At 39.4% G+C, this 27,690-nt stretch overlaps 1 protein-coding gene across 2 annotated transcripts in view; it reads left to right on the top strand.

Moving 5' to 3' along the window:
* Nucleotides 1–12,286: 12,286 nt before the first annotated feature.
* LDLRAD4 (low density lipoprotein receptor class A domain containing 4) overlaps nucleotides 12,287–27,690 on the top strand; it is a 281,046-nt gene continuing 265,642 nt past the window's right edge. The window contains exon 1 of one of the 2 annotated variants that reach the window (XM_077784472.2): nucleotides 12,287–12,485. The gene's annotated coding sequence lies outside the window, so the exon portion shown is untranslated. The other variant, XM_085573717.1, reaches the window with a different exon arrangement.

The following is a 27,690-nucleotide window of genomic DNA, read 5'->3' as shown; positions in this document are numbered from 1 at the left end:
GAAGGCACTTTATGGTTCCTCTTACCAAGAATTTGCCTTAGTTGTTTATCTGGGGATAGGATGAGGTCCATTTTCCATGTTAATATAATAGACCTAATCACTAGCAAGTAAGACTGATACATGGTCTCTCAAATTTTGTCCTCAGTCCCAAAATCCAAGATGTCATGGTCTTAAGGAGATAAAACAGCCATACATGTGAAGTCAGACACAAACTCCGAAACAAAAAAGGCAAACAGGATATTTGAAGTGAAATCCAAGTAGAAGTGATGTAAGTGCAAGGGTGGACTACAATCCTAGGGGCCATGAGAGGATGAGCTGGAGGAAAGGTGAAGTCTGTTGACCTGTTCTGGCATGGTGCTAATGTGCACCACTATATCCAGCTGGGAGAAGTAGAAGGACCTGTAGTGGAGATAGTTTGACTTGATCTTGCCTTCTGTAGTGCTTAGTGTACAGGTCTAATCTTGTAACTCCACATTCCTGAATTTCTGGCTTTAATCAGGAAGAATACTGTATTCTTACGAAGACTTTTGGTCTTCCTAGAGGGACTTAGGGAACATGCTGGCTGTTTAATGCAGTATTCTTGCATCCAGATCACAGAATCACTAGGTTGGAAAAGATCTTCAAGATCATCAAGTCCAACCCATGCCCTAAACACCTCAACTAAACCATGGCACCAAGTGCCACATCCAGTTTTTTTTAAGACACATCCATGGATGGTGACTCCACCACCTCCCCAGATCGGTACTGCTATTTTAGCACCAAGCTTCTGTAATTGTCAGTCTCAATAAATTGAAACTCTCAAAGCACTGAAGGGTAACACCATGTGTATTGTAGCTGACTCTCACAATGTTTGTTTGAGAAACTACTCCAGTACTGTGTCAGTTCAAGAGTGAGTGTTAAGTTGCTGAGACAACTTACTGAGATGCATCTGAAAGAGAGGGTTTTTCTTTCATACAGCTATTGTGTCTGATCACTTTTTATTCACTTTGCTTAGAACTCTGGAAGTAAGAGTGATGTGAAAAAAATCTGTAGCTCAAAATTTGTATTGAATGGTACTCTCTGTTACAACAGAGAAATTTATTTATTGTATGATCATAATGTTTTCTTCTTCTTAAAAAAACCCCTGAACTATAAAAATATTTCCTTTCTGAAATTGTCCTTGAGGTGACTCACAAATCTAAACATTTTTTAACCAGAAACCTGCAATTATTCAAAAAGCTACATGAAGTATGTCTTTGCAAAACTTAAAGAGGACCGTGCAGCAGAAAATATCTACACCGACCATTAATGTAAATGGGTGTTCCTGAAGGTGCAATGGAATGTTCCTGACTAAAAGATATCTTTAATCCCTTTCTGAAATGGAAGTTTGCTGTGCAGCTGAGGGCCAACTGATCGTAAAAGGCTTATTATGAGGCTGAGACATTGTTGGGTCTGGATACTCTTTGAATGGCATCTCCATGTCAGCCTAGCCCCATGCTGATTTTGCTTTCTTTCTCACTCTTAGGGAACAGCTAAATGACATATATTCTTCTTCCTGCTGATGAGGTAAATTGTAAACATCCCTCTAGACTCTCAAATTCACCTGCTAGAGCGATCTGTCTCAGCTGTGGCAATGCAGTTTCTTTTCATGCAACTAATGGGACAATTATATCAGAATGATGAGATCATGCCTTTTGCTGAAAAGAATAGGGATCTTTCATGAACAAAGAGAGCTTTATTTACATCTTTACAAATAAAGCACCATTTTATTCAGTGAAAGTGGGTGACTTTTACAATTTGGGTAGGCACAGCATGGCATGAAGGTGAACTCACTCTGTAGAGTGGTACGTAGAGCTTTGGTGGGGCTGTCTCAAAACAAAATAAGCAGTATTTTGGGCTTTTTTCCCTGCTTACACTAACCAGTAGACTAGTGTGCAGAGAGTTCTGGTATTGTCTAGGTAAACCTAAGACTGTTGAAAGTTATTTCATTTGTTTGCTAAATAAATGTAGAGAACCTATCTTGGTCTTTTCAAGAATTTTCATGTAGGTAGATTTTGTGTGTGTAAATCAAAGAGTAGCAGTGGACAGTTCTGTACATTTGGGGAGCTACTGTGACTCCTTATTTAATCCCAAGTTATGAGCCATATCTGAACAGAAATGTGGAAAGTATTTTCATTCTTGATTCATTGGACTTGTATATTTGTACAAGAGAAACCCCATTGACATTGCTAAGAAAAATACATGAATCTGAGATATTTTTACAGTTCCTTCTTTAAGCTGCAAGGCATATTTTTCTTTTAAAAACTCATTCAATGAATACTAATTTTAGTCTGACTTTTGACACTGTTCTAAATGACATCTGAATTTCATATAAAATCATATGTCTAGTACAAAGCTGAGACTGCCCACTGACAAATTCCTATGCTCATGTAATTCTCTTTAGGAACAGACAAATCACAGCTATACTGACTCCAAAGTAGTTTTTGTTTTATTTCTGGTAGCAGATGTGATTCTGAGGCCTCTTTAAATGAATTCAGCATCTAGCTTGTGCCTGGATCATTGCAGCTACCTACCAAGCAGAGCCTATACCAGTTAATAGAAGGCCTTGTGGATGGGGAGAAATCTCCTTGATATTGCTCCAGTTTTCAGCATTTTCAGCATTTGAGTGAGTGGTTTGTGGAACCAGAGAGGCCCAGTAGGTGAGAGGGTGACTTAGAGCCCCTTCCAGCAGCAGCTGGGCAGCCTCTGGCTGCATTCCCCATGCAACTGTTCAAGCGGCGCAGGCACCGGTGTTCCCTGCCAAGATTTCCATGCTGCTGTTGGGCTGTGGTGCCAGGAATGGGGTGGAACAGAACAATATCTTCTTTGCTCTGCTGCCTTGCCCCCATCAGAAGGGCAGATATTTGGAGGGAGAAAGGACTTGGAGATAACATTGTGCCTGTTTGCCTGGGGAGGCTCTGAAGTCTCTGCCTGGCCTGCTGCATGGGGTGTAATTCGAGTTGTGTTGTTGCTCTCAGAGTTGTGTTTAATGCTCTCAGAGTAACAAACGGAGACAGCAGAGAAATAAATACATAGCACTGTAAAAGCTATAAAGAATAAACAAATAAGCCTTAAGAAATTAGTTCTAAAAGCTGACAGCAGGAAAGGCTTTATTGTCTTAGAGTTGTTGAGTTTTGAAATTTGGGATAGTTATGTGCTAAAAGACTGTGAATAGCATAGCCACAAATAAACCTAAGCAGGTATCTTTGTGTCCTTGTTTGCACAATGGTGAAAAGTGTCAAGTTTGGGGAAGAAGGACATTATTTCACACGTTTTCACCTTGCCAGAAAGACCTGGCTTGAAGAAGTGAAATTTTCTGGAAACAAGGTAACTTAGATTGGCATAAGCTCCAGGTGTAGCTGTATTTTATCAAAATGTTGCCAGACTGTCTGACACAATGTAAGTACATGTGTATCGAGAGTACACATACACGAATAACCTGCTCAGTCTCTAACTACTAAGGAAATGACTCCAAGTCAGCTGTTTTACATTAACTGCCTGCATGCAAATTGTTATTGTCAGGTCAGTATGAGCCAATTCTGAGCCATTTATTTTCTTGGTTAAGGACCAACTTCTTTTGCTTGTGCTGCTGGGGCACAGTATACATTTTATAGAAAACAACTGAAGATGAACTGATTTATAGTAAATTTGACATCCTAGCTTAACTTGTGACAATTCCTTCATGAATCCCTACTGTTAGAGTGTGGTGTAGTCAATATGCTACTGAACAAGAGCAAGATGTTAATCTGCACAAGTGAGGCAAAGTTTCTACCAAGGGGAACTTCTTTCCATATGTATTGCTGATTCATCCTTTAAGCAACTTCCATTCTATGCAATAAAGGTCAAACTACTCTAGAAATGGTAATGTAATAATAGAAAATAAAGTAAAGTAGAGGTTAATTTCACAGTGTAATTTGACTCATATTTCTGCAAATGTTAATTTTATATCAGAAGAATTTCCAAAGTTGCATTACTCTGGAACGGGATTTTTATTTTTCAGTGCTGGGATTAAAATCCATCATGTCACTTAACATTTAAAAAAATCTCCAAAACTCTAGTATATGGCTTCACTGCCTGTTGTGTGAATTCCTAACCTAGGAAAACTGGTTCACTTGTGAAAGTCTGTATTACACAGTGTATAATCTGTACCATTTCTAATCAGTTGCAGAAGACTATCCTGGAACATAGTAGTTTGCCTCTGCATAGATTTGAGAGAGAAAAACGGAGGTTTTATGCATCTCATTATGTTAAACATCTGAATTGAGGTATTATTTTCACACCATGGGAGGGCACATCTCAGCACTTGTAACACTCACTTGAGAGATGTACGTATGACCTGTTAGGATGGTACCTATAAAGATAAAATAGAGCTTTGAAGTTAAGATTTTGAGATGTATGAACTCTTTTCTCCTTTCACATGTTCTGAATATTTTTTTCCAGTTGTGTCTTGTTTAAAGTAATTCAGCTGACAGTGAAGAATGCTAAAGATGGTGGCCCAAGGAGTAAACAGTGTGCTAAAGGAAAAACATGTAAAAATCTGTAGCTTTTATGTATTTTTCACTTTTGCAACTTGTTAAACTGATGCTAAGTAACTGTGAAAGTGCCTTTTAATAGCTTATTTTGTATTGGACTCTGTTCTTGGTGTCTGTATGGTATGTTAGCATCTGTAGGTAACCTACCAATAAATGAGTTGCTAAGGAAGTATCTGAGAGAAGACACAGCAAGTTATTGGAGGAACTCCTGTTAATAAAGTCCTATAGATCTGAGCACTAGAGAACAGTTTGTCTTTTGCAAGTAGTTTGTGATCTAGAGGTTAGAATTTGAATGCAGGAATGAATTCTGCCACTCAGCCCTCTCTGTAGTTGTTTTCTTGTCTACAGAATAGGAATAATGCTAGTGTATGCCTGGCTTGGTGAGATTGAAATGATTAGTGACAACAACATGCTTTGAGAGCCTTTAATGGAAGGCATTAAACAACTGCATGCTATGCAGATTTTCAATATTAAAAATATAGATGATATGCAAAAACAGTAGGGAGAATATAAAAAAAGTCACTGGGATTCATTTAGAAGAAAGAGCATAGAAAACAGTTCCTAAGATCCCTTTGGTAGGAGTTATCTAGAAGGGAATAATTTAACATTCTGATTTCCGATATTTCTGTAATCAGTTGTGAAAACATTTTTCCAGACATGAAAAAATGCATTTACTTAGAGCAGCAGATGAAGCAAAGCAGGTCAGCAGCAGATTCCACCTGTGCTTATTATGGACAATATAGATATCTGATTTAGTGGTCAGTATTAGCCTGGGGTCCCTGAAGGTGATGTTCCTATTAGGCATTAAAAACACTCATCTACTGTACTATATGACAATATATGCAATTTGATTAGTGCCCTCTGTCCAACCTATTTGCTTTAATTTAGTTGTCCTCTCTGATGGTAAAAAACTTCAGATTTTTCAATGCTGCTTTAATTGAAAAGAAGTCCAAAAGCAGAAGCAAAAAAACCCCAAACCCAAGAAAGAGAAAAGGAGGAGTTGTAGTAAGTGGACACTGGGAAGTTCTCAGAGCTCTGCAGCTTTATCTTTTGGGAGAGTTGAAGGGCAGAACCAGAAGTACTTTACTGAAAGGGAAAAGTTCTTAAAATTATGGTCTTAACAAGTTGTATTTTAAAGATTAAGTGTTGAACAGATGCCTCTGTACTGTACCAGAGAAACAGTGAAAATAGTCCCTATTTCCAAAAATGTGCAATTTTTTGGTAGTGCTTAAATAGAAAGAAATATTCTAAGGTGACCTGAAGAGGAAGATTGGGGTGGCTTTTAAACACATGTGAAAGTGCCCAGTTATTGGGAAGGTAGGAAGAAGGGCAGCTGAATAGGAGTTATGATATTAGTGAATATAAAACCAGAAGGTTATAGTTTGTAGTACTGATTTTACCATTATAGTTTAACATAAGATGATGATGCTGTTCTTAGTTATCAGTTCTATTATACATTCCTGTCATTCGATATCTCTTTCTTCATTTCAGACTTTTCAAGGCTTTGGAGTTTTTGGCTCATAGCTTCATTTGATGTAGTAGGTGGACAACGCATCATTTATTGAATACTTTTTCTGTAGGTTTTGTGTGTGTGTGTGTAAAATGAATCTGATAATTTCTGTTTTACTGAAGTCAGTAGGATTTCTGATGAAAACCTGAAAAGAGGATCTTTTCCAATAATATTTGTCAATTCTTTCATTTACATGTACTTTGCAAACTAATTACTTATCTCACATACAGTAGGACTGGTAGCTAAGAAAGTAATTCTGAAAATGTTTTTGGAGAAAAGGGGGAATTTTGGTAATACGTTAAATCAAAAAGTGTAGAATAACAAGCAGTGAATAGCTGCTTTGTGATATGGTAGATAGAACACCATAGAATAAACTAGGAGAATTTGGATCAGTTCCTGATTATCGCTGTTCTCACAGCACATTCTTAAAGCAAATAATATTTCTTTTATAACTTACATTCTGTATCTATATAATTGAAAATTGAGACTTATCCTCTAACACAAATCAGTCTGAGACTTCAAAAGCATATTAAAAATATATTTGGGAAATGGTATTATACACAACAATCTTGTACCTTTCATGTGGCAAAGACTTTATTTTGCAAAGCTGAAAACATACCTATGTAAAATTGTTTGTAAATTCATAACAACAGAGTACATCCTGTAGAACATCCAGGTTAAGACAAGAATTTCTTTATTATTTGATGATCAAATATTGCCTGCTACATACATTATTGATTCTGTGTAATAAGATGTAGCCCAGCCCCTCTTACACAAAGCATGTCATTTCTGTTTATTATGGTAATGTATATGGTATTATCTTATGAGACACAATTTGATTCCAGCCCTTTTTTCTTGGTTCCTTGCACACAGTTTTGGTATCATAGCTTTCTTGGCTGATTTTTCAAAAGCTGAAGGTAGACCTGGCAACCTGATCTGTGCTCACTCATTGTGAACTTTTTTATTTTAGGCCGCCTTTTAGGAAAAATGGGGTAGTGTTGCTGCTGTTACACTTTGGAGAGTCCTGGGGTGCTTCTGATATTAATAGTGTTCACTAAGTTTACAGTCTGACATTACATTTTACTTAGCATGGAAACCTTTTTTACTTATGTCCATCATGAACAGAAAACCAAAACATCTCTTAAAATATGTGGGAGTATCCAAAACTGAGATTGACATCTAGTGATGGGGTCTGCAGGTGTGTGGGTGGAATTGGCAGATGAACAACACATTGCAGAATAAACTTGTGTGTCTGTGTGTGTGTGCACCCAGGAACAACAAATGAGCTGGAGTTTTAACTTCAGTGGATGACTAGAACAGGGAGAGAATTTTCTATAACAGGAAAATATTATACATAATCTTTCCTGTGTTGCCATCCTCGCATCCTTACATCCATTTCCCCCCTGTCATTGCTTTCCTACTTAGCACCTACTTAACAAGGCATACAAGGTTGGATGGGTGCACTCACTGGGGTGACACAATTTCACACCACAGTCTGGGTCCTGTGTCTGGTCAAGGGGCTCTACATTAAGCCTATCTGCACACATCTGCTGGGTTACTGAGGTGTGTGTCAAGGCCTTGCACCTCATTAGAGCCCAGTGCAGACTGAGGCCTCCATCCCTCTACAACTGAAACATTAGAATTTGAATTAAGATCTCGAACCATTTTGGAAAATTTCAGAGTATTTTCCTAAAATATTTAACAGACCTTTTTCCTTAAAAATGACCAAAACCATAATGGCAAGCAGGTGTTTTTTTGCATGTTACTGATTTTTAAAATTCTGAAGAGATTTCATTTCTTGCCATTATTTCCATAAATTGCCTAATACAGAAATTTTCTTCCCTGATGTACTATGGTTACTCTAATCAGGAAGGTGAGTGGAAGCCCTTGGAATGAATGACATTTTGGGAATCATAAAAGAGAAAGAATATAACTTCCTGGCTTTAGTGTGAGGGAATTGTCATGTTTTTCCCTGTTGTAATGCTTCTCTCACTAGACTCTGCCATGATAATAAACCACCAAAAAACCACCAAAACCAAGCCCTGCCCCCCACTCCAGAGGCTAGATTGAATGGGGATTTTTAGGGGACAGCATATTGAAGGTGTTTCTGTCTTGTGTACTTCACGGTTCCAGTAAAGCTGTAGTCTTTTTTTTTTTTTTCCAAAACAGCCCCAGGTTTAGAATTTTAAGCAGTGCTTATCTGCTCATGGTGGACAACTGGGAGAGGAATCTGGATGTCCTCCAACAAACCCTACCAAATACTCTTCTGACTAGTTTAGGTATTTTAGTTGTAGCATGCTTTAGTTTATCAAGGCTGGTTTATGATGTACCCATATGTTATTTAGCTGTGTTCTTACTGTGGTCTGAGTGTTTTTAATTTCTTCCTCCTTGTTCTCTCAGCGTAACAGATAATAGGAATCAGCAATACTTGAAATACACTGATCTGTGGCTTCCTGGTGGGAAACAAGATGAGTCACCAGTAACTAAAACCAACAGCCTTTATGTCCCTGGATTCAAATTTGTTCTTCTCAGTATAATTGTTCAAATACTTGGTTTCCCCACTGACTTCCTCCCTAGCAGTGCAGCAGACTGCCAGACTAGGAAGGAAGAAGTGATAGCAGTTACAGCATGTGCAACAAGCTCAGAAAAGGGGCACACCAGGGATGGATATGGACACTCAGACCTAAGTGCTTCACTAGATTGTGTATCTCCTACCATATCTAATAGCATGATTGGGCCAAGCATTTATTATAGGATAGCAGAGATTCTGTCTGCCAGGTTTCCTTGGTTTTTGCACTGGGGTTCTGGACACAGCAGGAGTAAGTGGTGCTTCTGTTGTTAAGCTACACACTTAGGAACACAGCACCTTGCTGTCTGCTAGTAACATTGAAGTCACTTTTACTATCAGATGAACCATAAAGCAGTAAAAAACCCCAAAAAAAACCCAACAGTCATAATATTAACTATACTATTGCTATGTTTAGAGAGGAAGATAAAGAAAAAAAAAATGAAAATCACACACAGATCTGTCTACACCTTAAATCAGTTACAAGAATGTTCACTTTTTTATCCAGGAAACTAAGTCAGGATGTCTGTACAGCCTTATGGATATGAGAGCCCAATATCATGATACTGTGAATATGGCTTTCATGTGAGAATTTTTAAAAATTATTTTTTTAATATTAAATTTTTTGTATAACCAAACTCTCAGTGGATTTCTCTTTGTAGTGAAAACCATACACAACTCCAAGTTTTCCTATGATTTATAACTTTGTCAGGGAAAAAATATTAACACTCCCCTTGAACTGTCTCTCTAAACTTCAGAAATATTGACATTCTTCAGACATATTTAAGTGGAGCAAGACACTGAACAGAGCTTTATATGGAAATCTTGGTCATTAAAAGGTGAAGAAATTTGTATATTTGAGGAAATGTTGTCTCCTGGTAGGTGCCAGTATATTAGGCTGCAGGTTCTCTCTTCCAGAGGCATCTTGGATAGGAACAAGAGTATCAGCAGCATAGAGTGTTCTTGGCATTTCACTCTCCAGACATGCACCCATCACAATGCTTTCTGAGCATGTCTATACATTTTCATCAGATCTTGCTCTCCTCCTTCTCCTCCGTGCCCAAAATATCCCAAGTTGTTGTCAGGTGAATCTTTTCACTCAAAAGGTATTGCATAGGAATAATTTGTTACTTGGTAGGTGATTCTGTTATGCTTTAAAGGTTTTCCATGGGTTAGGATATTCCTCTGCACATGGGAAGACTCTTATTGATGGAAGTGAATGACTGTCATTCCTTGAGAAATAATTGAAGGGAATACAGCTGAAGTGCATCAGACTAATCTGTTATGAAGTATGTATAGATTAACAGGGCACTTTTAGAAATGCAGCACTTGAGTCATGGTGGCTAACTACAGAGCAAACTTAAAATCAAGTTTCTTCCAGTTTGTTAGATTATAAATAAATTAATTATAAATAGCAAGTTATAGATTAACCCTGTGACCTCTTGATGATTTTTGCAACTTTCAGGACATGCAGCCCCAATAATTATCCATAATACTGGAAGCTCTTCCTTTCTGTTGTGATATTCCTTTGGCTCCTTGTGGCTTAATCCAAACTATGTTTGCTAAAATAATCTTTCATTGCTGTTCTGACTGTTTTTCTGTTTCGGAAGTTATCTGGTAGTTTCCCCTTTTCCAGTCATATGGTGATCCACAGCACCAGCTTGAGGCCATCACCTCCACAATCTTCATAGCTTGGTGCTCTGTGTTCTGGGTTGGCAGATTCCTGGATCCTTCAAGCAGATTTACATCTTCCTCCAACAAGCAGTTTGGGAGAGGTGAGGCAAAAAGTGAAACAAGCACATTTAAATCAAACATGCACATGCTTAAAGTCAGCAATGTTTACACTTCTTTATGTTACCTCACCCCTGCTATTTATCCTCTTCATTCTTAGGCTCACAGATATAACTAGGAAGGGAAAAGTCTGCAGAGTACATATTGGATGGGAATGTGAACTGAGACTGATGCTCTAAATTAACAGAAAACACATAATGCATCAGGTTGGAAGGGATCATAGTGGGTCATCTGGTCCATCCTCCCTGCTCAAGCAGGGTCATCCCAGAGCACATTGCACAGGATTTTGTCCAGATGGCTCTCAAGTATCTCCAGTGAGAGAGACCCCACATCTCTCTGGGTAACCTGTTCTGGTGCTCCCAGAAACAGGGATTTCTTTATTTCTGTGAGAATGGTATGCGTAAATATTCCTGCATTTAAACATGTAATAGCAACTTTGGTTGCTATACTTGTACCCAAGTGTTTTGGGCATAGTTGAGATTAAGATGGCATTTTTACCAGTTAATCCATACCAGAGGCCTGCATCCCAAAGGATATTAACAGGGATAAGGGGAGACCAAGGGCTAGTGAATGTTTGACAGTTCTGTGTGGGACTGCATCCTGAGCCTGGAATGGACAGTGCCTGCAAGTGAACACAGGCAAGACAGAAGCTGCCTTGGGTTCGTGCCTGCTGGGCTGTGATGTGAACTGGGTTTTCCTGTCTTGCAACATTTTTGGAAAAGTTTAAAAATTTCTCATTCTGCGTGGGACAAAGTGTACTTTTTTTGTTTCCTGCACCCTGTGCCTGTCCTGACCTTTACAGAGGTGCAGGGGCTGCCTGAGGGCTGATGGGTGTGTGGCGAGGCTGCCCTGTGGGTACTGGAGCTGCCTCCTTGCCACGAGTCTCGGAGCAGGGCCATTCCCACACTACGGAGCAGCTCACAGAATCGTTAGGGTTGGAAGCAACCTCTGGAGGCCACCCAGAACAACCCCCCTGCCAAGGCAGGGTCACCTAGAGCAGGTGACACAGGAACACATCCAGGTGGGTTTTGAATGTCTCCAGAGGGAGACTATGACTTCCCTGGGCAGCCTGTTCCAGCACTCTGCCACCGTCAATGTAAAGATCTTCCTCATGTTGAAGTGAAACATTTTTTTTAGGTTATGGCTATTGCTTCTTGTCCTGGTGCTGGGCACCAGTGAAAAGAATCTGGCACCATGTTCTTGGTACCCAACTCTGAGATATTTACCTCCATTAATGAGATCCCCCCTCAATCTTCTCTTCTCTGGACTGAACAGGCCCAGCTCCCTCAGCCTCTCCTCACAGGAGAGATGCTCGGTCTTTGTGGCCTCTTCTGGATGCCTTGCAGTAAGTAGCTCCTTGTCTTTCTTGTACGGAGGAGCCCCGTACTGGACACAGCACTGCAGATGTGGCCTCACTAGGGCAAGCAGCGGGGGAAGATAACTTCTTTCCACCTGCAGGCCACACTTTTCCCCATGCACCACAGAATCCCACTGGCTCTCTTAGCTGCAAGGGCACTGTCGGCTCACGCTCAACTTGTCATCCACCACAACTCTCAGCTCCTTCTCCACGATGCTGCCCTCTAGAAGGTGAGCCCCAACCGGTGCTGGCACTTGGGGCTGTTCCTCCCCAGGTGCGGGACCCTGCACTTGCCCTTGTTGAACCTCATTCGGCTTCTCTCCCCGAAGGCGAGTCGCGGGCGGCATTTCGGGCGCCCCCGCCGCCGTCGGGCCGGTGGCGCGGAGCCGGAGCCGCGCACATCCACCCGGCAGGTGTCAGTGTGGGCTGCGGGGCCGGGCGGGAGCGCCGCCTCCCCTCCCCCGCTCCGCCCGCCCCCCGCCGGCGGCCCCCGCGCCCGCCCGCCCGCCGGAGCCAGACTCGCTGCAGACAGGCGGCAGCCAGCGGGGCGGGCAGCGCGGGGGGAGGAGGAGGAGAGGCTGGGGATGAGTTGGAGGCAGTCACAGCCTCAGCGCAGGGAGAGCGGCTGCCGGAGACGGGCAGGGGGAGGAGGCGAGGCGCTCCGGAGGAGGCCGGCGCGGCGCGGGGGCGAGCGGCGGGGGCCGGCGGGAGGTGAGTGCCGCCCGCGGCGGCGGGGCCGGGGGGCGCCGCGTCGGAAAGTGCCGGAGAAAGTGCGGGAGGCCCGAGCTGAAGGTCTGGGAGCGTGCGGGGGACGAGGCGGCGGCTGCCGTGGGGCTCCGGCGGCGCTCGCCCACCCAGCCCGCCGCGGCGGGGGCACCGCCTGGCCCCGCCGGGCCGGGCTGAGCGCCGCCCTCCGCGGCACCTGGGGCAGGTGGGGGCCCGGCCGCGGCGAGGGCAGCGCGACAGGTACCGCTGAGAGCGGCGGCCGGCCGGGGCTCCGGGGCACCCCGCTGCCGTCCTGCCCCGGCTGGCCCGGGGTCAGCCGGAGCGGCAGCCCGGACGGGCGATCCCCGGGCTCCGCAGGAGGGGCGGAGGCGAGCGCGGCTGCGGAGCCGCGGCGGCGGGCAGGGCGCTGGGGAGCGCGGAGTGCGCGGCATCCTCTCCGGCTGCTCCGGAGCAAGTGCCGGAGCTCCGTGCCGCCCGGTCGGGGCCGGTGTCACAGCCCGGCTGCCGGGGACGTGCCCGGCCCCGCGGGGACACCCTCCCGGGGATGCCCGGCCCCCAGCGCCGGGCGGGCAACTTTGGCAGGGAGGCAAAGCGGCAGTGCGGCTGCCGGGCTCACGCACCAGTGACCTATATTTGATCAAGTGCCTTTTTTTTTTTTTCCTTAAAAAAGTTTATTAGCAAAAGTCTAGCTTTGCCTGCCTGTATTAGATGCCTGCCCGCATTGTTTGCAGCGAATATGTGCACCCCAAATTTCTGAATGGTGTGCCAGGTTTTCTGTCGTGTAGGTGGGTAGGTAGTTTTGCGTAGGCTGTGGTTCGATGCTTGCTGAAGAGGCAAACACACCGTTGTGTGTATGTTTAAGTTCAGCAAAGAACAAGCAGGAAGCAGGCAAAATGCAAAAGTAACTTTTGTTTTCTCGGGCGATCTTAACACCTAGAATGGTACAGATTTTAGTGTGATTCAGAACCTTTCCTGAATAGCAAATGGTGGTTGTGCAGGGAACAAAAATCAGGTGAATAATTTCATGTGGTATTAAAAATACTGTTTGGTATTATAAAAGTTTGTTCATCTAAAACCACAGACATCTCCTCGTCAGGATGGAAAGCTTCTTTAAGAGGTTTGTCTGTGCTTCCAAACCAAAAGCATTAAAATATTTATGGACTGAAAAGGTGTATCATGTAGCAATGAAGAGTGAAGTTCTCCAGCATCATAAATCTGAAGCTGGCCAAAAGAGGAGAGAGTTTTTGCCAGTAAGAAAGCCCAAGGGACAATTACCAGTAGTCATAGATGAGGTAAGAAGATAAATGCTGCCTGTGTGGGGGCAGTGTTCTTACAGGTCCTTCAACACCTGGCAATCTTGGTTAGACAGAACTTCAATTCTGCTTTCCAATTTCTTTGCTAGGAAAACGTTTTGGGAAACCTATTCTTTGGAATGATCCAGAGCTGTCTAACATATGATGCATCCTTGAATAGAATTAAATTACTGTGCACGGTGCACATCTGTTTGATTCCACTAATGAACATATAAATATTATGACTTAGTGGCTGTAAATGAAAGGGGAAGTTTTGCTGGAAAACCAGTGCACTGGTGGGAAGCAGCCTAATCAACATCCCCTTGTCCATATTAGCTGAGATAGAGATGATAATCTGAACAGCTATATCTGTACTGGAGTTTTAGCACCAGGTATTAAGTTACTGTGACACACAAAGTGACCAGCATGAGGAGAACTCAAATTGGAATGTGTCAACTCTCTGCAGTTATCTACAGAAGTAGAAACACATCTTTTTGTATAATCAGTGTTTACAGCAGCACAGTTAGTTCCAACTCAGGTATGTGAAGACCATTGTTGCATACACATAAGGCATATTAATATTCTCCAGGGAATTCAGATGCCATAGTGGGCCTAAATGGCGATCAGTGTGTAACGCAGAATGAGTTAACAGTGTGAGACACAATATTTCAGATCATTGGTTTTTGTTAACTGAAACATTACAGGCACTAGGCAGTGTTTGACTGATGCAGTTTTTAGTCTTCAGGACCTTAGACTTGTTACAAGAAAACTTGTGGAAGTAGAAGTAAATTGAGATTCAAGATTTAGACACAGTTGTATTAAATGTTGTAAGACTACAGCCATTGGGCAGTAGATTAACCTAGGAATTTAGAACTAACCTCACTTTTTGTTATTTTTAAATGGATAAAATGCTGCTTTCTTTGCACAGAACATTAAAGTGAGACTTGAAATGAGGAATTGTTGGTTTTCCCTGCATTGAAGGAACATTTTTGCAAGAGAGGATTGTGGAGAAGAGGGAATTGAAAGTTTTCTCTCTGATTATCTTGACCAAAATTTAGTTCTTTTTCAACTGCCCTGCAGTACCTGTCTAGTGCTGCCCTTCCACCAAAATCTAGTTTTATGTCAATGACACTGTCTGAAATAATTTGGAATACTTTCCAAATGTGGATATGATGTGCCAGAAAGAAGTAAATAATTATTGAAATAATAGAGAAATACCTTAAAAGTATTTTAACTTAGCATAGACTCTAAGAGAAATGGAGTGTTAAAAAGTGTATGCCTATCCAACAACTCTTGCATCAGGAGCCAAGGTTATTGCATTTAACTTGTGAGTGGTCTTGGAAATTTTATTTTTTTTTCTCTGTCTGGTTTTTCATGGTTCAAAACAGCTCCCTGCAAGTGCATTGCCAGTTACAGAATGCAAATACTTCTAGGAGTTTGGAGATGAATTTTTCTGCAGATTGGTTCTGTGGTAACCGTGAAATTCTTCAATGGCACCAATCTAGTATCAGCTGCTCGTTCAAGGCACTGGTGCCAGAACAGTGGTGCATCAGTTGCTGGGAATCCAACCCTGTAGTGAAATGATTCATGCATATACATTTTCTTTTCTCAGTTGACAGCTATTTTTAAGAATAGCTGTCTTGCCTAGAAGGTTGATATCTAAGCAAAGGCAGCCTAGATAGCTAAAAATTTCTTTCACACCAAACATAATCTTAGTACACTAAAACACTTAAATGGAATTGATTTTAATTGATTCTTGCTGAATCTCTGGTTCTAATTGGCCATTATAAAGGGATCGTGGTGTTTTGGAGCTGATGTCAGGAAGTTGGCAATTTTTTGCATAAAGAAAGATGATGAGTTTGAAGTAGATGTCAGTTTGAAGAAACTTATAATAATAATGGGTAGTGATATCTATATGGTAGCAGATTACTTGACTGACTTCTTGAAATGAATTGGATTCTCTGGGTACACAAGCCTGAAGAAATGATCTTGAAATGACACGTTTGTCCAGTGTACTTTAAAACTCTCTATGTGCTGCATGGGCAGAATATTCAAGTGAAGGAAAGCCATGGGCCTTTCTTTTTTCTGTTGTGTTCTTTTGAACCTCATATTTGAAAAAGAAATGTGAGGGTTTTTTTTCTCTTAGAGAGTTTTATTTGCTTTGTTCTGAGACTGTCAGTTGAATAATAGTAACTCTAAGAAGGGGACAGCAGTAGAAAGAATGCTTGCAGGTGAATAAGAGCATGACATTACAGTGTGTCCTGTATTTCATGCTGGTAGAATGTCTCAGTATTCATCATCCATATTTATTTAATATATGCATTTCTGTTGTGTATGCTTTGATTTAGCATATTTGCAGTATGCCAAATGTAGATGCATTTTACTAAAGTTTTTTTCTTATTGTTTAGTTAAGCAATGGAAAGTTTCAAGCACCAATATCAACATTCATTATCACTCAGCATAATGATTAGTAAATTTAATCTTCCTGATTAAGATTGTTTTGGTCACAAGAGACAAGGGGCTGAGAATGAGTAATATTCATGATTCTATGCTGTGTCTGTGTTGTTTGTATCTGTTGTTCTTTTCTCTAAAATCCTACTACAGAGAACACACTGACCTTTTAAAATGTGTTTGAATGATGTTGCTCTACATCAAACTTTTCTTTCAGGTAGGAGACAGAAATTAAGAGGAATGTAAATGCATTTTTTTTTTCTTATTGCCAATGGAGAGCTTTCCTAGATTTGAAGTAAGTTTTCTTAGTGCCAAGTGGTTGACTTTTCTAGAATAAAAATCCCTCCAGGGTATGCAAAAAGTCCTCTGGTTAATATATTGGCATTCCCAGAACCCACTAAAGCTTAGGCAAGTTGCCAGACACCACTTAATGAGGATGCCGAATGTCTGGCACAAATCTGCATGAAAACCAGCAAAGGAGCTGGGGGTGGAAGTGCATGCGGTGGGGAGAGGGCTGGGAAGGCAACACATACATACCCGTAATTTATTTTTAATGTCTGCATTTTGCAGAGAAACTGATCAGGAATCCTTACCACAGGATTTTGAAAACTTGCTGGGAGCAGGAGTCTGGATCCCTCAAATTGGGAGAGCTGTTCTGTTCTCACAGAAATACAGTTTTATTAGGAAAGCAGTTTATGAGTTAGGGGGGTTAGTTTTTTGAGGAGAGCACCAAAAGAGGATGGATATGATAGTGATTTTATGTTTTATTATCTGCTAAAACTGAAAAGCATTTGAAAATGTTGTAAGACAATTTGGGTGACAATGGAAGTCAGCGATTGCCAGTGTCCACACAGAAAAGCTGTTAAAGTTACATGGCAGGGGTAGATAAATTACTGCTGCTGGGACACCTCAGTGTAAACCTGTGATGAGCGCTCTGCCTGATTCTGCTGAGTTTAGGATTTGTTACATGTTAGGTGGAATTGCATGTGTAATAGATTCTCTGATGGCTAGATAACTGTTAAAAGAATCAGTCATTCACCCAGATGAGGTATTTTTCCATAAGAGTTCCATTAAAACCAGAATATATTGGTTTGTGTTGAACCAGATATTTAGTCTTAAAGGTTGGCTGAGCAAACTTAGTTATATTCTGAACTGAACATTATTTCAGACATTTAAAGCGTGAAAATTTTCAGCATTTTTTCATAGGGTTTAGTCTCTCCCTTATCTACCCAAAAAAACATTCATCCTCTATAGACATATTTATAAATAGATAAATAGACATTTGGTTGGTAGGCATGACTTAAAATATATTTTTAAATCCAAAATAATTCTAATAGGAGTATTTTTTGCACATGGCTGAATTTGGAAATATGTATGCTTGTTACCTGCTTTTCAGTGCAGGTTTCAGTTGTGTATTTCACCATTTTGGAGAATTGTGTCTCTTTAGAATAGTGGCACCTACTTGATGAGTATGGTTGGGTAGGACTAAATCGAAATCCAGATGCTCCTGTTTAATTTTGTTTGGTTTCACTAAGGTGAGTTGAGAAATTAAAATACTGGACTTCATTGGACTTCAGTGCTGGTTGCAGTGGATAAAAGGACAAGTGTATTTTGCCAGTTGTGTGGGGATCTTTGCAAAGCTTTCTCTGTGTTGACATTGTCTCCTGGCTGTCATTAGGATAGGAAAAACAACAAGAGAGTGTTGGACATTGTACCCACATTTTTAATCTAGCATGTGTTTAGGATTAGTTCTAAAAGGCACTGCCTAGAAAAGTACAGTGCTGCACATGAGAATGGAGCAGGTTGATGAAGTGTCTGTTGGAATGTCCTTGTCTTTCCATCTGCTGGTGTTCTTAATTTCTTCCAAGCTAACTACCCAGGTACCCTCTTGGTTAAAAACTGGTAATAAATCTGCTTCTGAAAAAATGTAGTCATGATAGTGAATTTGTATTGCTTGTAAAAGATTAATTTGGAGATTCCAATTATTTTTAAACTCAGTATTTCATTTTGATTCTATGTTCTGAAATTGTAAAAGATGTACTGACCTTTGAGGAAGATGTGCTTTTTAAATTTTTTTATTTAAGTTGTCATTTTAGAGGACAGTATGGAATTCTCTTAGGGTTTCTGTTAAAACAAATGTTAATACTTAATAAAATAAGATCTAGAATCTCTCTCATATTGAGAAAAGATTGGAAAATAGTGTTTTCTTCTGGATAAACTCTGAAATGTACTTAGAGTTCTAAATTAAGTGTTGAGCACTGACTCATATTATCTAGCATATGCCATTATAAGGATACTGTGTTTTGTCTTCAATTTTCAGCACCAGTACTTGACGCATCTTCAAACAGTACAGTACTCTGTTTTTTAAACACAAGTTTCACTCTTCAACTTTTCAAAGAATTATAGGAAAGAAGATGTTTGACATTTTCATAATTTTCTCTTTGTGCTGTGTGTCTGAGCCTATTATTTTGGTTTCTCACACCTGTAACCTGCTTGTTCTCCATTTTATAGAGGGAAAGGAGGGGGCAGTCTGTGACTGAGATATGAAGCAATCTCTTAACAGCTGCCTTCTTCCACTGAGATTTTCATGATTTTTTTTCTGTGCATTAATTAAAAATGATCCATTATTACTTTGGACTTGTAAACACTTCTGAACATTCCATTAGGTGTTAATGACACATGAAGCAAGACATAATATGAATCTGTTAATCCTTTATGTAGTTGGGATGGATTTAGTATGTGTAATTGCCTAGATGTAACAGTATTTATTAAACTGTTGGGTGTAAATGGTGTTGCTTCACTTTCTGCTTTGCTCAACCCTTAGTTACTGGGTGAAGTGATGCTAATCCCTAGAGCCTCTTTGGGCCTGTACTATACAGAATGTCAGCTGGATGGCTGCCTTGGTTTCTTGGGATCTTTCAAAAGACAAAAGTGAGTTCTCTGGTTTCTGCCCCATGGGTCAGAGTTAAGAAGATGTGAGAGAGAAAATGCAAGGAACTCATAAATAATCCAACTTAATCTCCATAGCTGTTGGACTGGTGCCTTTGGTGAGATACCACATTGGTGTGTGTTCTTCCCTTACAATTTCACCTCAATGGATGACTGGTTTTGTAGGTTTTCCTTAACTAGTGCTAAGCAAAATTAAATTGAATGTTTGTAGAAATGCATGCAGATAAGTTTCAATACTCCTAATTAGAGATTGCACCTGATCATATAAAAGTCAGACTTGGGCTGACTAATGACATCTGTTGGCCAGTGCAGTTAATATGTAGATGTTTTGTTTTACAAAAGTTTGTGTTGACTTTTATCCCTCATCAAACTTATATAGATATTAGGCATGAGTGAGGTAGAAGAGAGTCCTGTGGAGATTTCCAACACAGATATTTTCAGGTTTTGTGACCCTCTCATGTTCCTCTTGCTGTTGTAATAACCTTTCTAGCAGGCTTTTAGAAACAGCAGATTTGAGATTAGGTTGTTGCAAGTACCCTATTTTCAGTTAAAGTGTCTTAAAGTGTGAGTTATCCTTATTTAATTGGGAAGCCTCTAACATGTGATCCATCTGTCCAATTAAAGCTTCTTGGATAATGTATAATACAGGTACTCTTTGGTGGCTACTTTCACATAGCTTATAATATTTTTTTTTTTTCAAAGCAACCATCTGTTGATGAACAGAAATACTGCCAGTGTTTGTCAAATGTGTGCTTTATCTGACCTGTTCTACTTAGCACCTTATGGCAAAATTCTCATCAAAGCATTTTATAAATATTTTTATTCTTACAGTGCCTTGTTAGATTGGTAATAACAGTAGTCTAACTTTTTAGTGTAGGGTTTCATTTACCAAGGATTAGGGAGATAAATCTTTCTTCAGTTGCAAGAAGAAGTCACCTGCAGTGGCTACAGAGATGATGATTCTAACTTGCAGCTGTAGGTGAAAATCACTGTTCTGTTCTAATGATCTTTGCAGTCTTTTTAAGAAAACAGCTGGAATAATCTAAAGTTTCTACAGCAGAAAGCTCCAACAACCTACGTAGCCCGGTCTCCTTTTTCTCATAGGGAGTGGCTGGGCAAATAGGTAAATTCCAAGAAACAAATATCACACTGCTTATGTATTAGTGCTTATAATGCACAGTAATGATTTAAAAAAGCATTTGATTAATGATTCATAATTTTGAATTTACCTAAAAGCAGAGCAAAGTGAAAGGAATTAAAAGAAGTACAGAGAGGAATAAGTGGACCTCTTTAGTTTGTAGAGTTGGAGTTAGGTGTGCAAGGTATTCTGCAAGTGGCTTTTGAAATGTTGAATTCTCTCTTCAGTTGAATATGCAACCAGCAACACTCTGCCTTTTCCCATTCCCTGATCTCCCCTGGGTATTGTTAGCAACTGGAGATAAAAGCCTGTAATCATATCTACATGGAGACACCAGAGCAAATCACTTGAAGTGTCGAGTCAGGATGTGTATGTTAGAGCATGTTAAACTTGTGTGTGAATGCTCTGTTGAATACAGAACAGCTTTATATATTTAACTTGAATCAATCAAAGGTCATTTGACATTCTCATCTGATGGGGAATGGAATTCAGAACATAAGTTAAGTTATACTGATATGTGTATGCCTGAGAAGCTCTTGACATAGATGTTTACTATGCTGCAACTTCTGTGTTTTACACTATACTTCATTTATCTCAACTTTCCTCCATGTTGCTTGTTATTGAGCAGTTTTCATGATGCTGCTACTTAGAGGTATCTTGGGCCTAGTTGCAAGCATTCAAGTGGATGTAATTTATACAGAAAATGGCAGTCCATCGAAATTGGGATGTTTCATTGCAAATATTTTAGACCTGACAGACTTTGACCGAAATCAAAATAAGACACAACCTCTCTTTGATTCCTGGTGAACTTGTTTTGGCCAGAGGCCTGGTGTTTTCACGGTCCTTGTCACAGAGACAAACTGCCAATGATCCCACCTTATGACCAGGGGTGCTGTGTTTCTAGGAACATGTGGTTTCATTGGATAGCCTGCAAGGGAAGTCTGCTGCAAAGTCAGAGGCTGAAGAAATCCTTCATGGACTCGCCTCATATCTGGGGACCTACAGTAATCCTCTGTATCTATCTTTTTAAACTGTTAGTCTTTTAAACATTAAAACTAAGGAAAAAAATTCTGTTTGACAGTTTTAAAACTGAAACCTTCAGCTGGTGGGAAATTCTGAGTTTTATGGGGTTTGTCTGCTTTGAGAGCCCAGAAACTGTCTGGTTCTAGTTGGAGCTTGATAAAACATGCTTTTGTGGATGCCAATTAATATCTCTCTTCCCCTTTCTTTTCTATCTGGAGTTCATCTGATAGAGCACCTCAGGAGAACCCAAACCTCTGTTGCCTAAAGTCTTTAATTTACCCCTTTTCATGTCAGCCTTTCCCATGGAGGTTTGCAAGTTGCAGTTCCCTGTGTCTTGAATAGGAAGACTTCTATACAGGAAAGAATATCCTGAAGCTTCCATATTCCAAAACATTAAAATGAACAGTGAAACATATATTCTTCAGGGATCTGAGAAAGAAGGGAGCTGAACTTGCTTCCCAGAAGGATCTGTGCTACAGAGAAGAGGAATTTACAGTAGAAGTAGTTGCAGATGCAGTGTGCATAGCTGGACATTCTTTTGTAAGTAACCCTTAAAAAAATCCATACTTTTCCTGGACATTTCTTTAGAGCTGCATGATGTGATGGAGATAGAGATTAGGAAAAGGTCACTCTCTCTCTCTCTCTCTTTTTTTTTTTATAATATTAAATATTATATTTTATAAGGTAATTCAAGCATTGCTGTGTTCTCCCTGTAAAAAAAAAATCTTCTGACCTTTCAGTTGGTCAAGAAGAAAACAGTCACATTAAAAGCTGTGAAGGAAAACTTGGGAGCCATTCTGAAATCAATACATTGGAATTCTTCTATGCTTGAAGATACTGAAAGTACAGTTGTGTGTCTGAAAAAATAAGAGGCATTGTTATGCTATATTAGCTGTCCCACATTTAGCTCATTGTTCCAAGATGTTTGCATGCTAATTAAGATTATGGCCACTGCAGTAGAGGCAGATAAATTTTAGCACCTTAAGAATCTCTCTCATGAATATACAGAGTTCTTGACCTATTCCCAGAGCCAGCAAGTTGATTTGCTTTTGAAAGGGAAAAGTTTTGTCATAGAGTTATAACATTCTCAAGATGTAACTTTCTTAGTGTACATAGTATAGCAGACATTAGAGAGAAAATATGTAGCAAGTCGTCTTCCCCGCACTTTGAGTCTCCCATTTGGGTAATTTGAAGAATCAAATTCTGATGAATGCCAAGGATAGTCTCTTTTCACAGTGTAAAAGTGTCAAAAGAATATTTTTTCCTGCCTCTGACCTTTATGTGTAAAATATACTGTCGTACCCTTGTGTACTTGAGATGTTCTCAGGTATCCCTGACACCTACAAAAAGCCAAATGCTGTGTGCAACTGGTTCTGTTATCTCTCAATCTCCCACATAGCTCTGGTAGTTCTTCTGTTGCTCCTGTGGCCATCCAGACATCTTTCTCTCACTCTTTTTTTTTTTTTCCCTTTAGTGTAGGGATATTTCAGAGATACATCTATAATGTCTAAGTGGCTTCCTCTTCTTTTCTTTCCCCTTCCACCCCAGTCAAGAAATCCCAGATGGCAGCTCTTTGGTGTCAGTAACAGCTGCACAGCAGATATTTTTTTTCCATCCTTAGAACTGTAATATTTGTAACTCCGTATATGTAGCTATGATATACATTCACATTAAGGATCTTCTGGTCTTTTAAGCTTCCTCAAGGCTCTTCTGGTCTTTCTTGATGCAGCATTTTGCCCTATTTTCTGTTCTTGGTTAGAAATAGCTTCTTTCAGCATAAAGAAGTTAAGATATTCTGTTGTAAATTTGATTTTTAGGAAGCCTGAATATTTTACAGTCCTGTGTTGTGATTCAAAAATTGTGCTCCCTTCTTTCATCTCTAGGATTTATAATAAGGTGTCAGCAATGATCTAGTCCATCTGGGAGCTTGCATCAATGCTTGGGAGAGCCATATGTGTCTGCCTCAAACAAGGCTATAGAAAAGTGTTCCACTAGCAACCAAGATGTCATCCATCTGCTAGACAATCCTGTAGCTAGTTAGCTTAATGACGTATTTATTTGACTCGATGCTTCTGCAGAGCAGAATCCAGCTTTCCTCCCTGTTCAAATTAATACCAAAACCTCCCTGCTCTGGAGGAGAAAAGCCTGCCCACTCCGGTGACCTGAGCTGGATGGGGAAATCCAATCATGCTGCTGCTGCTTTAGGGTATTATTTTAGCACAGGGGCTGTGGGAGGATTTCCTCCTGCTGTGAGCAGAGCAGGAATTGTCACAGTAAACATTTTACCTGGCTACATGGAATAAACTAGGTGATTATTGCACTTGGTGGCTTTCATGGAAATGCTTGGTTGGGACTAAGGGGTTCACAGTCTTCCATACATGTTCTAGGTATTTTGTAATCCCAGATGGCCCTGCAAAAAGTCAGAGTTCCAGGAATTGTGCTGGAAATATACTGTGAGAAGACCAGCCCTGTAAACTTCAGAAACTCCACATTCATACTGAGGTAAAATAGAGCACATTGGGACTGACTGTCATTGATTTTTTAACTTTCCAGTCACTCTATTCCTCTGTTTTGGTCTTTTCTGTAGTCCAAAGAGGCCAAGTCACTGTTGCAAATTCTAGTTTGATCTAATTTCTAATCTGACTGTGAGTCAGACTTAAGTTGAGAAAAAGGCAAAACAACAGGAGAAATGCAAATTTACATGAAAAGAATGTTTTGTATTAATGGCAATTACATTAATCTCTGTTGTGGCAATCTAGTGAATTTAAAGTGGAAAGATGCAGATGCATATTCAGATTGCACAATTGGATCCAGTAAATCTTCGTCCATATCTTGCAAAGGAGTTTATGTGCAGCTTCACATGAATTTCAGTGGATACAATGGATTGAAGCCAACATAGGGCTGTCTATTGAGTTTGGTAAATCTTACCTGACAGATGTTGTGGATACAAATATTTAGTAAACTTCAAGGAAAAAATAATCAGTAGCCAATGCCAGTAAGAAACAGATAATAAGAAAGACACAGAAAAAAAAAGTGCTTTCTTGCACACTAGAGGCCTTTTTTTTCTTCTTTCTTTCTTTTTTTTTTTTTTAAATTTTCCTTTTTTTTTTTTTTTTTTTTCTTTTTTGGTGGGTGTGTGAGCATATTAGCAGTTCTAATCTGAAAAAGTAGGTGAAAGTGAAATCAGGACAATTCCATGGAGGAGTGTAGAGATTGAAGGGGTGAACTGTACTCACTTTTGCTTCATCCTCTAATTCTACAAAGGGAATTATAGAATAATTCAGGTCAGAAGGAACTTTCTGGAGTTCTAATCCGATCTGCAGTAACAGGACTTTTGAATCTAAAAATTGTTATTTAGATCTATGTTTTCAAAACTTGATGTTTTTTCATATGTTTTGAATTGCCTGTGTTTGGGCAGAAATGCAGTAAAGGTCAAGTGGAAGAAAAAAAAAGTGTGAGAAAAGAGTATCTTACTTCTAAAGATGGAAAGTATGTGCCAAAACCAGCGAAGTTGACACAACTCTAGCTGCAAATGGGAGGGAGTGACCATGTTAAGAGTATCTGAAAACTGTTGCATGTATTTAAAGTAGGCACATTTTATTTCCTTCAGATATTCTAAATAATTAAAGAATGTTATAGTTTTGCTTCTGAGAAGGGAAACAGCTGACAATTCTTCACTGATATGAATTTACATATATTTATTTGTATTCCTTTTGTCACAGGGCTACTATCCATTGTTAAATAAAATAAGATAAAAGTGTCTTTTCTATATTACTGTATAAAAACATAGAAATCCTCTTAGAGATAACTGATTGGTTAGAGTAACTTTGATTAAACTTTTGGAGAGAAGGGGAATTTACATCTTGCTGTAAAGCTTACAAGATCAAAACTTGATTAAAAAAGAATGAAAAAAGCATTTTTGTAGTTTTTCACAAAAATTAAATTTGCATTGTATGATACCACACATAATAAAATCTAAAAAAGAATTAGAAGTCATAAAACTATGAAGTTTTATGAATTTCTATCTTTAAAAGTGCCTGGTTCGGTTTTTATTTTATTATTGGTGTCATCAAAGGGTACTTTACAGGAAGTGTTTCTGTTTTGATGCATTGGATTTTCTGATAGAAAACAGATCTGCAGAAGTATTTCTGACAAGAATTGATAACTTCTTGTTTGGGAAGAACTTCTTTATCTTAGTTACATTTATTTGTTTTGGGTTTGAATTTTTTTAAGGGCTTTAACTTTCTTTGCATTTCTACTGCAAATTTGGAGCTTGATTAGGGATATTATTAAAACTCAGTTGATTTGAAGCTTCATTTTGTTTCATTGCTTCACTCCTCTTTGTATTTGTTTTACCATGTAAGAGAATATATGAATGCGTAGAAATAATAGGGCATCTTCATGATTTATTTTGTGTGCTGGATATGTTTTGTCTGACTCCATAGCCAGAAATATTAATCTTCTTTTCTTAATTTCTTACATGTGCAGATACTGTGCAAGACCTTAACTACTTTTTTTTTTATCTCCTGCTGCTGATTTCTCAGTTCTATTTACCTGCTGCTTATGTAGCTTAATGGAATAAAGCTATGTAGCTTAATGGAAGGAGATTTATACAAAGTAATTTTGAACCCACTTTATGTTTCTATTCACTTAGAATTGAGACTAACAGAAAACCAAATGAGGTTTGCTTCTGAAGGGCATAGCACTGGCTGTGTCAGGTCATTGTCCCGTTACCCAAGTGTTTTCTTTCTTGCAGCACTTCGTATGTGTGGATGTGTATATTTTTCTTGTTCTTAAATATTCTTGTCCAGTGACACAGAAGTGCTGTGTTTCAAAAGATTATGTGCTTGACAGCTACTGAAGTAATTAACATAAAATTGGACTGTCTTATCCAATTTAGTTTATGTATACTAAGGTAGCGTTTTAACACATAATGATAAAAAAGGGAATGTAGAATGATGGTAAATATTTCTGGGATAATTTCTGGAATGCCTGTTTCTTGGATCTCACAGTGGTAGAGTTTTAAGTCCTGTCTTTGTATTTGGATACTCAGAATAAGGGAATAAAAAAGGGATCTACATAAATATCTGAAAGTCCTTATGCTGAGTAGTTTCTGTTTGGCACTGTTTTGTGGTATAGCCTTTATGCTACTTAAAAAGAAAAAAAAAAAAAGGCTCAGAAAATAAATGGAAAAGACTGACTTTGACTTTTGCCTGGAAAGTTTCTTTGGTGAGCTTGAACATTTGACAGGCCTGAATGCTGTTCAATCCAGCAGGCTCATTTCAACATGGATCAGCAAGAGCTAAACCTTGAACACACAATTAAGGATGAACACAGTGTCTAACTTCAGTAAGCAATCAGTTATCACATCAAAGTCTGACTACAAGACATGGTAGATGATACCAAAACACTGAGTTTATTTTCAAGCACTTGCTATTTATTGCTGAAGCAATTAGCCACCTTTTACATTTCATTTTAGCTGTCTGATTGCTGGCACAGTATAATTTTTTTGTTCAAGGTTTTTCATATCAAAGCAAATTACATACTACAGGGTGCATTTGTTTTGTGCACATCACTTGTACAGTCAAAACCTTATGTGCTGCTGGATAAACAAGTCATGTTTTAATTAGGTATGTCTGTGTTCACCAAAACTATGTCAGAATGTAAAACCATCAGATTAGAGTTTGATTAAAGGGAAATGAGTACCCTTGTGCAGTCTCCTCTGTACTGGTTTTGTAGCTATGCTGTGAACACTGTATTCCCTTTGTAGTGTCAAACAGTCCTGCAAAGAGCTGGCCATTAAATATTTTTTTGCATTTTTTGTAATTAAGAATAATTGTTGAGCAATTATTCATGACGATACCTGCCTGAAAACATAGTTTTATCTGTTAACGTTAAATAAAAAAGTTATGCATTTTATTAATGTTTTCCATCTTCTTTTTAGAAAGACTATGAAAGGTAAATGGTACACATACAATCTCCCATAAAATTGATTATTACTGATAAAATGCAGTAGAGAAACATGGGTAATGCAAATCCCAAATATGCTTATGATACATTAATTATGTTAATTAGCATATAAAAAAGGTGAAGTGAAAGTTCATGACTATTTAAAATCCACTATGAAGTGTGGCAAGGACTTAAAAAAACCCCAACAAACAACCCAACCTGAAGTATATATTGCAGAGGCTTCTAATAATTTTACAAAAAAAAATTACTTGCTGTTCTTCTTTTTGCGTGAGCAGCTGTTAGATTCATGCTATCTCAAAAGTTTAAGGATGGCATGAGACTCCATTTCCTGCCCCTTATTATTTAATGAAACTGACTGGTGGTCATG

This window comes from Lonchura striata, chromosome 2 (assembly GCF_050655825.1).
Source record: "Lonchura striata isolate lonStrDom1 chromosome 2, ASM5065582v1, whole genome shotgun sequence".
In the NCBI taxonomy this organism is placed as follows: Eukaryota; Metazoa; Chordata; class Aves; order Passeriformes; family Estrildidae; genus Lonchura; species Lonchura striata.
Note: the sequence above shows the minus strand (reverse complement) of the source record. Positions and strands in the feature narration are given on the sequence as shown.